Consider the following 12,116-nt stretch of genomic DNA (forward strand, 5'->3'; position numbering starts at 1 on the left):
ATAAGCTGGGGTGAGGGTGACATTATGTTTGTAGCATTTGCCTAATTGCAGTCCAAAATTGTGTTTATACACTTGTATACGAAAAACCAAATGTAAAACAAGCTGGGGGGGGGCTCCTTTCCTTTAGAAGGGGATTAAGGACTCGTTTCCTCTTTCATTAAAACCAGGTCTCCACCTCCAGCAGCTCTGTGACAGTGCTGACTCTGTGTTTCTGTCCTGTCTGAGTTCCCTGCTTTGCCTTTTGCTTCCTCTGCTGCTCCAGTGACAGTGGAGTGCCACTGACACCGAGGTGCTGGCACTGCCATGCTGCCCCTGGGAGCTGGGAGAATCAGGAAGGGTCATAGACATCTGGGCTGAGTGTGGAACAAATGCCCAGGGCTAGAGAGATTAAGGGAGATGAAAGCAAACTAAAAACTCCACAATTCTTTCTACAGAAAACAATGGGGTGGGATTTTTGAGCTGGAAATTTAGCTGTGAGCACACAATAGCTACTGATGTGGATCATCCCTCCTACTGGGATACCTCTCTAGGATGCCCATCTTCACACACTTGAGGACTCATACAAGCCCTACTCCAGTTGCTTACACTCACACTTTATTTTAAACCCACTTCTTACCTACCCAGGCTCTTTTTGCACCTCCACAAGATCCTTATCCCAGCTGCAGAGCTTCCTGTGGGTTAAGAATTACACTCTGCTAAATCTTGCCAGGGAGCCGTGGTCATGCTGCACCTGGGGGAAGGCTTGGCTCCCGAGGAGACAGCCCTGAGCATCCATTCAGCAGTGCCATTGTTATTTAACACTTCACAACAGCAGCTGCCCCTCCAGAAACTACCACCAGCTCACTCTGTCACACAGCACAGAGAAGCAGGGGGCTGCCTGCCCTCCTCCTATGCACATTTTGGGATGGATTTCTCTGGAAACTCATCATCCCACCAGAGCTGTAGCTGTGTTTGGTTCCTGCAGGAGGCAGGCACCACTGAGAGTTTTTCCAACACCCCTGAGCTGATTCTGGCAGAGGCTGTGGCCACACGTGGGCCTCAATGCAAGAGAACAAGAGGCTCAGGACTGTCCTTTGTTTTTAAGTAGGCTGTGAATAGCTGGCAGGAGAAATAGAGGTAGTATTGACAAAAAACATCACAGCTTAAGAAATTTGTATCTCTGGTGGCTGGTGCTGTGAAAGAAGAAAATTTCAAAGCTCATTTCAGCTCTTTATCTGCAGAGGGGCGGTGTTAAGTTGTGTTTTCTGATCTGTACACAGGTAGGAAATTCCTAGAGTTGCTTTCAACACATTTCAACAAAGCTCTGAAGAGAGGATTTATCCTTTGACTGCTCAGACTCAGACACTAGAGAGATTATGCATCTTTGGCTCAGGCCTACACTAGAAATGGCTTAATGAAAGCTGCCAAAGAAATGGCTGTTAATTTTCTGGTTTAATACACTAGACATTTACAATACAAAGAATATTTTTTGCCTAATTACACTAATTGCACAGCTTAGTCAAAAATGGGCCATAAATGTCTAGGGCTGTTGCTTCAGCTTAGATATACGTGATATGTGATTACAGATCAATTTGTGCACACCTATGCAATTCCTTCTCTCCTCCTCTGATAAAATCTGCTCTACCTTTCAATACATATTCATCGAGGCTCCTAAAAACCAGTGTGCATTAGAGAGGAACTCATCAAAAGGCTTCACTGCAGAAGATCTCAGCAATTTACAATGGAAATACGTACCAGTAGCAGCAGCTCTGTGGTCTGTGTCGTCCCCCCTTAGAGCAGTGGGTTTTGGCTTCTGCTGAAATAAAGCAGCACTTGGCAGGGCCAGACCTTGGGCTGTGTCAGCCCTGCTGCTCCAGAGGCAGGACAGGTCCTGCCTTTAACCTTGGAGCCAGCACACGCAGGAAGGGGGTTTGAAGGAGCAGCTGTTCGTCTGGACAAGGCAGAGCAGGGTTGAGGGTGTGCAAGGAAACACATCCTGGGGGATCTCCTAAATCCCCCCGATGGAAGGGTCTCTGCAGAGCTACAGGTGCAATTACACAACAACTTCAGTTAAAGCAAAATTAAATTAAACAGCTTTTCTATCCGTGGTACCAATACGCAGTCTCTGCTCAGAGCTCAGCTGAAAGTGTTTATTTACATAATAATGAACATTATAACAGGGCTCTAAAGATACCCTTCACACCTCTGCCTCCATAAAACAAACCCATCCAAACCAAGTAACTCCCCACTTGCCTGGTTACTAACTTCCATGCCAGACAGGACCCCAATGTCTGGCACAGAGGGTGCACCCACCTCTTTGAGAGACATTTCTTAGATCAGATCAGGTGTTAAACCACGACCTTAACCTGTAGGGTGTTAGAGCTTGAGCTGTCATAGGTCCAACCCTTTTCCCTCATTGTCAATGCAGGATAGGTGAGAATTACCCTCAAGAAACAGAGACCTTCAATCTTCACTTCTCCCATCTCATTATCTTTCCAGTCTCCACTGAGCCCATATTCCCTGAGCTCTGGGGCTGGGCCAGCAGAATGAGCAGAGATCTGGTGTTGCTGTGCACTGAGACATCCAGGCTTGCCCAGGCTGGTCCCTCCTTTCTGTGCTCGCAGCTTTGGCCTCAAAGCAGCTCCTGGGTTGGGCTGTGAGCAGCACCAAGGAGCTGCAGAGCCAGGTCTGGCAGATGGTGAATGCAGGCTGTACATCCTGAAACATGACTTGGCCCAGCCAAGCCAGCTCCTAGACAAACCCTTACTGAGCTGCATTAGCCATCACACATGGAATCATCTGATTTAGCCCTTACAGGGCTGGGGCACAGGTGAGTCCTAAACCCCACCTTGATAACAAACACTCTCCATGGGACTGATCTTGTGATTACTTACGACTCTCATTATGTGCCAACAACAAAAAAGCTGCAGTTAAAACACAAATGGCAGTGGTTGCTAAGTGACAACATCCATCACAGCCCTGAGACAAACAGCTGTGGCTGCACAACAATCTTGTCTTGTCCACGTAATTGAGGACAAAAATGCTGTTTTCATTACTGTCTAGTAACTTTGACCCAAAAGAGTATTTTGTGCTTTAGGTTCTGACAAAGAACTCTGTGAAAACAAGGCTGAATCTTCCAAAGAAACCAGCTGAAATGAATTTGATTCAAAATACCTTTGATATTGCATGCTCTTTCAACATATTTTCTCCCCAGTGAAGTAGTGCATAAGACAAACATGGCTTTCTCAGTTAAATGGCCCATTTCTGAAAACAGAGAGCAGTGACAGTATTTTCAGTGAGGGTCACGTGAAACAACAACAACAACAAAATCAACAAAATCAACAAAACACCCACTTGTCAGCTTCTAAAGGGAACCTGTGGGCTTCCTTCAACACTGAAGCTTTCTGCAATATTTGGAAAAGATAATAATATTTCAGAGCTGTAAACAACATTTATCCTCATAAATAAGTATCTAAACTGTAAGTTTAAAATTACATGAAATGATGGTTTAGTCGTTCAGGAGCCTGAGATCCAGCAAGGCACAAAGGGATCACTTGCTGCAGGGAAAGCAGGGGTGGGACAAGGAACTTGAGAACCGGTTAGCCTGGGTGAAAACCCTTAGAGCAGGGAGATCCTAATTAGCACAACTGGCAGCTCAATGCATCTGAGGAAGATTATTTAGGAAAAAAAGGAGGAAAACTAGCTGTACACAGCAGCTTGCTGACCCTGCACGCTCCTACACGCTGAGGCAGCTGAGGCAGCTGAGACAAAGGGACAGATCCGTCACTGTCCCATCAGCAGATCTGAAGTGACCGGGAAAAGCTACTGTAAATGCAGGCGAACCCAAAGGGAAGGAATGCTGATGTCTGACTCAATTCAGAAGGCTGAATTGTTTCTTTATTATAACTATGCTAAAATACATTACTATACTATATAAAAGGAGGATACTAAAACCACATACTATCTCTGACTCTAACACAACTCATGACCCTCTCTCTCCAGTCCAGCCCCAGGTGGGTTGGGTTGGCCATCAGGCTCAAACAATCCTCACCAGAATCCAACCAAGCACTCACTCCAGGTAAACAATTCTCCAAACACATTCCACGTAGGAAAAACAAGGAGCAGAAATAGAAATTTTGTTTTCTCTTTCATTTCTCTCTGTGCACCTCTATGAAGAATCCTGAGAAGGAGAGAAATGTGCTTGCCACAGAAAGCCACTGGTGGTGCCCAGCGGAGCGAGAAACGCAGCAGCAGGAGCGCCCAGCCCGGGCGCACAGCCTGCCCACAGCCACCCCCAGCAGCAGCTCTCAGAGGCTGCTCTGCTCGTTACACCCTTCCCTAGTGAATTCTCTTCTGCTCCATCCATGGAAGCCTCAGTTCCCAGTGCCAGCAGTGACAGAGCTGCCAGCAGCTCAAAGAAAGGAGTTGCCGGCGCAGTCAAAGCTCACCCGTGTGGATAAAGCCAACTCAGCTGCTGCCCTTGGTCACATCTCCATGTCAGCACAGGAAACACTTCTATTTTGCACATTACACCAGAGTAAAATGTGATTTCTTTTTCCCCCTCTATATTTTATCCATAAACAGAGCTCTTTTCCTGGCTGTTCTCATTCCTCAGATTGCTTCACTACAGTCAAGAAAACGAGTGTGCCTTGCACTGGTGTTAAACCCCTGGGTCTGCTCTCCCAATCCTGCAGCACGGGGTGAATATTGCAGGGCAGACAAAGGTCTGCCTCTCCAGCAGCATTAAATCAGGCAGCTCCAAGGTGCAGAGTGTCTGCCTGCCTGCCTGCACCAAGGGCACGTTCTCCATGTGCACTGGCGGGCACACAGCTCAACCTCCCTGTTGCCACAGAGGGGATAGAAAGAGAAGTCTCCTGTCACCCTAATTCCTGCTGAGAACTTCTGCCCTGTAGGGATCAGCCTTGCCTTCCTTCCTAGTTTGGGAGCATCTTCTCCGCCCTTTATTTATTTCAGCGAGATCAAAGATTCATCTCCATGGAAACGTCTGAGCTCAAAGAGTTTCTGCACTACAGCTTTGCATCCTGCACAGAGGGTTTGGCACTGGCTTTTTGAAACAGGAGCTTTGAGATGATCAGCAGTCAGGTCTCTCCAGAAATGGTTTGGTGAGCAATAATCAATAACCTGAGCAGTGGGGGTATGTGTGTCACTAACACAGACAGCTGAGTGGAGCTGCAATTCCACTGTGGAATCTGGGACCCATGAAGAGCACAGGAGGGACACTGACACGACTGCTCCCCAGCAGCTGGCACTTTTCCCCGTGTCTGATATTTGGTAGGACTCCCAGAAGACCAGAGCCAGGTGGCCAGAGCTGCTGGAGCCCATCACTGCCCACCCTGTGCTGCAGCTCATGCCTCAGAGGAGGGGGCTGCAAGGCTGCTTGGATTTACCCAAAGGAAGCAGCGAGTGGCCCAACAGCCAGCCCAGCAACGACCTCGTGAATTCTGCATTCAAACTGCTGCCTCTGGGCCAGCAGTGGCTGGGGCACTGGGTCTGTGTCATTCCAGTGATTTCCCTCCCAGTAGCTTTGAGCTCCAATTCCTCCAGCACAGCCACTCCTACAACTAGTTCCCAGGAGAGGGAAAATTAAAAAAAAATTAAATAAACCAGACGTGTTTAATGCTATTTTTGCTCCCTTTTCAGCTCACCACATGGCCACACAAACTGTTAAACTGTTGTTCTGGGGGCAGGAGCAACCAGCCAGGAGGGAAACTCTTCAGACATCCATGGCAGCTGCTGCTGACAGAAAGGGGCCATGGAGCTGCAGCCTCGCAGGAAATCCTGAATTCTACTTATCTCTCACATGAAGAAAAGAAGGACAAAAAAGAGTGAAACAGAACTCATTTACAAGACTCACATTTTCACAGGCATGTCCTAGGAAGGGTGGGCATGGAGTGGAGAGCACGTGGGGCTGCATTTGCATTGGAGAAGAGTTAATAGCACCCACCTGGAGAGTATCACCAGCACCTGGGGCAGGAGAAAGCCCCTTCTCCCAGCGCTGCTGGGAGCACAGATTCTGTTCTTGAGGAAGTCACACCACACCTCACTGCTTGTGGCAGTGCACAGCCCCAAGCTGCCCATATGCAAGCAGAATGTGATTTTTATAATCATATTAAAAAATTTCAGAATAGTAACTGTGCAGAGAGCAATCCAGCTGCCAGCATTTAGCCTTTTCCTAGGGCACAGGCAGAATACACCAGCCATGAATTAATACTGCATAAGCTGCACCATGCTGGGTTTCATGGCTTAATTATAAAAGTGAAAGCAATAATCAAGGGATCTGTAAGGCTAATAAATGTTCTGAGAGCACCAAATGTGACACAAGAGCTGCAGCCCATGCGACAGGACATGAATGCATTTAAAAAGCACGTTAATCACACCCTGGGCATTAATTCACAGTTGGTTTCCAGCAGCAGCTCTTGGCCTTCAGCCGCCTTTGTAACATCACCAGGCACAAACGGATCCTCTCCCAGCCCAGAGCAAACTGGGCTGTGCTCAATTCCCCAGCCAAGAATCCCAGCCATGCATCAGCCAAAGGAGACCCAGAGATGAGCTCTGACTCAAGGCTCTGCAGCCCTGTGGTTCCCCTCTGCCTCGTGCCTGAGCTTGGTTTGGTGCCACTCCTGTCCTGGCACCGGAGGTTTCAGTTCCCTCTGGCTGCCCAGCACGAGTCACCTGGTGAAGGACAGCACCAAGGGAAAAGCAGGCAAAGTCTCCAGTCACCTCTGCAGCAAAACACTTGAAAATGCTTCTGTTTCTCAGTGCCTCCAACTATCTCTGCTCTCCATCTCGTGTCTCATCTCACTGCAGTGCTGTAATTACGCAGGCAGAGCGTTGCAGGGCTCTGCCCCTCAGCCACAGACCTCCCTCCTCCTGTGGGGAGAGCCTGTTTCACTTTACTGACCATGTGAGACTTGATGTCTCTACACCTCAGGGAAAACTCTGATGAACCTGAGAGCTGGGGTGCCACCAAGGACATCTCCACCTGGCACACAGCAGTCCCAAACTCCTGTAGACTGAGATGCCAATGCAGGACACGACCCAGCCCTGAACTGTTGACATCAGCCAGACACTCCCTGAGCTGAAACGCTGCAGGACTCAGTGCCAGACTGAGGGCTGCATATATGCAAACTTGAAATGCTCCCAAACATCCATTTCTGCCCAATAATTTATTGGAATCAAAAAGTTTCCCATCTGCAAATGTCTCATCCTCTAGCTCTCTAAAAAGGGCAGCTCTTCCCAGTTCTCTGCCTAAAGATCTATTATCAAAGATTTATTTCAAAAGAAATAGTTGCCCTTCTTCCCTTACTAATATTCCCAAATTTATCTATGTCCTACTTAACACCTCCTCTGAAAGCAGGAAGCGAAAAGCTATTTCTGCTGGACTCAATAAGTGGACTCTGCTGAATCCCAGGGAACACAGACCAGATACAAGGCTGAGTTTAAATCCTGGGATGGATTGCTCAGGCAGCAGCCTCCTCCTTTCTCAGTGTTCCTAAAGCCTAGAGGAAGAGGCAAGAGGAAGACAACCATGAAAATAGATAGATAAATAAATAATAATTCTGTATATTCCCCAGATCTTCTAAGCCAGACCAAATTTGTACACTGAAGTTTCATTCTCCTGCCTGTAAAAATACATTTCTGCCCCCTCTTCTGCCTCTGCAACCATCTGGAGACCTGAAATCATGCTTCCTCATGGGAATGAATCATGGAGCAGCCACGCTGACTTCCTGCAGAGACACAAAATCGATGGTAAAAAGTAAGGAAGACCCTTAAATTTTCCTTTGATTGGCACAAGACAGACTTGGACCAGCTACATGTGTGGGCTGATGTCTCAAGAGTCTCCAGGTCCAGTCAAAACGCTCAGCTCTGAATAAGCCCATAGTATTAGAAGCTGCCCAGATGCACATGAAACCTGATCTAGCAACTTATTTGCAAATAAATGGCTCCCTTTCATCCACCCACAGATCTTCTGCCCAGTGTTTTCATCTTCACTCCAGAGCTGTTCTCTTTTTCTCTCTCTTATCTTCTCCTCCAGCATCAGCTGTGGCAGCAGATTGCACTCACTAATCAAAGAGGGGCTGGGCTCTCTCTGCTTGCTCCTTGAAGTCTGTGGCACTACAGTAACACCAGCCAAACATTTGTTTTCATTAAAGCTCCTCCCCGAGCTGCCAAAGGAGCCTGCACTGTGCCAGGACACAGCAGAGAGGGACAATCCTGCTGGTCTGGCTCTGCCTTAGGGACACTGATGTCCCCACTCCATCACCTACCAGAAGGTGCCTGCTGCTCTCTGCTTCTCTCCTGCCACCTCCTGCAGAGGGAAGGGAGCTGTCCTTCACTGCTGCCAGTCCCTCGTGTTCCTCAAGGGCATCATGGAAATCCAGGAGTGCCACACTCACTGCTGCTCATCCACACCTCCAGGAGGATTTTCTGTAGGGTTTTTTGGGGAAGGGTGATGGATGAGGCACGAGGCAGCATCACAGGGCACGTCCTGGCACATGGGATGCCCAGTGCAGGGCAGCAGCTGGGCAAAGGAGGGGCCTTTCCTCAGCACCAGCACAATGCACTGCATTTTCATGGTATCAGTGGAGGAGACAAGGAACACTTCATCCCCCTTCCACGCCCTCTGATGTGTGGCAGGGAGCCAAATCAACTGATTTCAGTGAGGAAGCAAAAACCTCCTGCAGCCTTGTCAGATGAGGTCCCTCAGACTCTACAGTTCAAGGTGAAATCCTACTTTAATAACTCCTCATCTCCTGCCTCAGATCCTCGACCAGAACCACAGCACCAGAGCTTGCAAAGGGAGAGAACCTGACCCCAGACAGGTCTGCCACGTGCTCCCAGTACCTCCCAGGATGGGAACCCTCAATCTCCTGTGCAAACCAGTCATTCCCGTTTCTCCTTTCCATCACCATTAACATGCAGGAGATCTCACCTTTTGATTTTGAGCCTGCTCCTCCTAGCAAATTTTGTACTTTACTCATTTCTGTAGAAGCAGCAATGTGATATTCTTTTTTTTTTTTTTTTTTTTTTTTTTTTTTTTTTTTTTTTTTTTTTTTGGGGGGGCATTTCCTAGTTCTCCTCCTTGTGTACAGCACAGTCCAAAGGTGAGACAGATGTGGCTGCAATTGCTTTAGGACCAACATCAAAGTAGATGCTGGTAGTTCTACAGTGCTGCCCAAGCGTTAAGTCAAGAGTCTACTCTCTCTGGGCTGCTGCTGAGGTCCAAACTTTCAGAAAGTTTGCTTGTGTGCATCTGTGCTTTATGGTAGCAGCACAAACTGAAATTTGGAGCACCATCCAGGAGGGATTTAGAAATCCATGCCTTCAGTTCATTTCCTGAAATAAAGGTGGGGCCACAAAGTCACCTCTTCACCTTCTCAGAGCAGAGACCACCAGATTTCACCCCATCCTTGCCCTGCTGAACACAGGAACGTGTGCTTGGCTGAAGCCCACTTGGGGAAAGGCATCTTATCTTGAATAGAAAACACTATCACATGGGAAGAATTTCACTTTCCTCAGTAATTTGTTCCAGCAGCTAATCAACTTCATTCTTTAAAAAATTAATGCCTATTTTCTCATTTCAATTAGTCTGCCTTCAGGCTGCAGCTGTGGGTTTGGGCTGTCTCTTCTCTCTGGCTTACACAGCTCATGGGTACCTGCCTTTTCTCCCCATGGAGTTACTTATGTATCTATACAACTTTCTTTGGATAAATAGCTACAGTTGCCTAAATTCAAGTCTCAGGCAGCAGTTTTGGGATTTTTTTCAAACTGCTTCTCCCTGAGGATGTGCTGCCCCATGAAGTTTCCTGCACTCACCTGCCCAAGGCATGCACCCCTGTGTTTTACATCCTCCCGTGGGGAGGACACAGATCATGTGGCTGCTCCAGGAAACACAGCTTTGCACAAACAATTGGTTTCAGAGCAGAATGGTGACTGCTGCTGATCACTGCAGATAAGGGCCACTTGTGGGGGGCATCACGTCTCTGCTGTGAGCAGCTCCAGTGGCAGCTGAGCAGATGATGAGTGCAGCTGTCCCGGAGCCCTCCCGCTCCCTGCACAGCCCCAAATCTCCATCCCTCTCATTCACTGCTCTCTCCAGCTCCTGGTTGTCTTCTCATCTGAGTTTTGACCACCTCCTGCTCTCTTTTCCCTTCCTTTTCTACTGATCCTCTCTTAATAAAACCACTTGCCTCCTAAAAAGTCAGAGAGTGAGTGTGTGGCTGTTTCCTCATCACTGTCCCTGTCCCTGCCTCCCCCTGCCTCTGTGCCTGCCCAGGATAAATGCATCATTATGAGAACATTTAACAACACCAGTCCTGTTTACCTGTGCTGGTCAGTCAGTGGGCTGGCAGCTAAGCCAACTACTGATTTTTAAGTTTACAATAGGTTTAACAAAAAAATTAATTGTGCATTCTGGGAGCACACTGTATCAGTGCATCTGGTTTTCCAGTTCACAGCTTCCTCATGTAGGAGCTGACTCTTTGAGGCTCATTATGGTTCTAAACATGTTGACAGTGTACTCGGAGCAACTCATAAATACATAATTTAAGTAATTAATACAAATAAAGTCTCATTACAAGCAGCAACCAATTAAAACAGCACAGAGGGCATCTCCTGTGCTTTGGGTAGCTGTTGAAGTGGAAGAAGAGACTGTTGCAAGGCCTCAGAATTCCCTGCTGCCCTTCCCACATGCTGAATCTCAGGAAGGTTTCCCACAAGGAAGATTCACGAGCAGCGTCTGCTGCCAGGAGAAGCTGCTGCTTCGCCTTGGCCTGATTACGAGAGCAGCAAATTAGGGCAATTTTTCACCAGTGATGCTGCCAGTGCCTTCAGAGCAATGCAGGTCCCAGGCACGCAGGCTGCAGCAGGGATGGGCTCATCCTGCTGCTTGCTGATCCTGCAGCATGGCACGCGGTCATCTGGCCACTCCTGTGGCCACCACGACTCCAGCAGGACATTCTGCTGGACCTTGCGAGGCTCCTGGTTGTGCTGGGTGTGCAGATGGCATTTGGGCTGCCAGCACTGCTACAGCCCCTGAGGCTGTAAAATATATTTTTTTTCCTAATTTCAGTTTATGTCACTTAGGGACACGCTTGGGTCCCATCCAGGGTATTCCTTTTTTCCTCCCATCCAGGGATGGCAGAAATGAGGGATCAAAGCACTGAAGAGGATCAAAACATGAAAGGCAGAATAAATGAAGCCATGAAGAAATGGTAACACAGATCCACTCCTTTAATGTAATTAACCTTTCCAAGAACAGATAATATTCCCGAATTAAAGGACATCGTGGGACACAGAAATGAATCCGGGTGATGTGGGAGCGATGCTGCGAGCGAGGCATCAAGGCGAATGCAAACGCGGCTCGCAGGGCGGGGATGGCACCAGCCAGCGGCACAACCGGTCCCCAGACAGCCGCTCCTCGCCCAGCTCCATCAGAGCACAGATTAAAGGGTTTCCACCCCCGGCACCGCCGCGCTGCTCAGCCCCGGGCTCCCTCGGGAATGCGCTCCCCCAAACCGGGGCTGCCTGCGCCCCCCGCTCCGGGCTCCGGCAGCCGAGCGGGACCCGCCGCCACCGCCGGGCCCGTCCTGACCCGCACCTGCTGCACCGCGTGTCCCCTCCTGCACCGCGTGTCCCCTCCTGCACCCCGAGTCCTGATCCCGCACCCCGTGTCCTGTCCCTCCATCTCGTGTCCCCTCCCGCACACCGTGTCCTGTCCCCGTGTCCTGTCCCTGTCCCTGCACCCCGTGTTCTGTCCCTGTCCCTGTGTCCCTCCGTGTTCCCTATCCTTGTTCCTGTCCCCGTGTCCTGTCCCTGTCCCTGCACCCCGAGTTCTGATCCCGCACCCCGAGTCCTGATCCCGCACCCCGAGTCCTGATCCCGCACCCCGTGTCCTGTCCCTCCATCCCGTGTCCCCTCCCGCACACCGTGTCCTGTCCCCGTGTCCTGTCCCTGTCCCCGTGTCCCTCTCCGTGTCCCCGTGTCCTGTCCCTGTCCCTGCACCCCGTGTTCTGTCCCTGTCCCTGTGTCCCTCCGTGTTCCCTATCCTTGTCCCTGTCCCCGTGTCCTGTCCCGGTCCCGGACCCCGTGTTCCCCTCTATCCCCCCCGTGTCCCC

This window comes from Taeniopygia guttata, chromosome 14 (assembly GCF_048771995.1).
Source record: "Taeniopygia guttata chromosome 14, bTaeGut7.mat, whole genome shotgun sequence".
NCBI lineage: Eukaryota > Metazoa > Chordata > Aves > Passeriformes > Estrildidae > Taeniopygia > Taeniopygia guttata.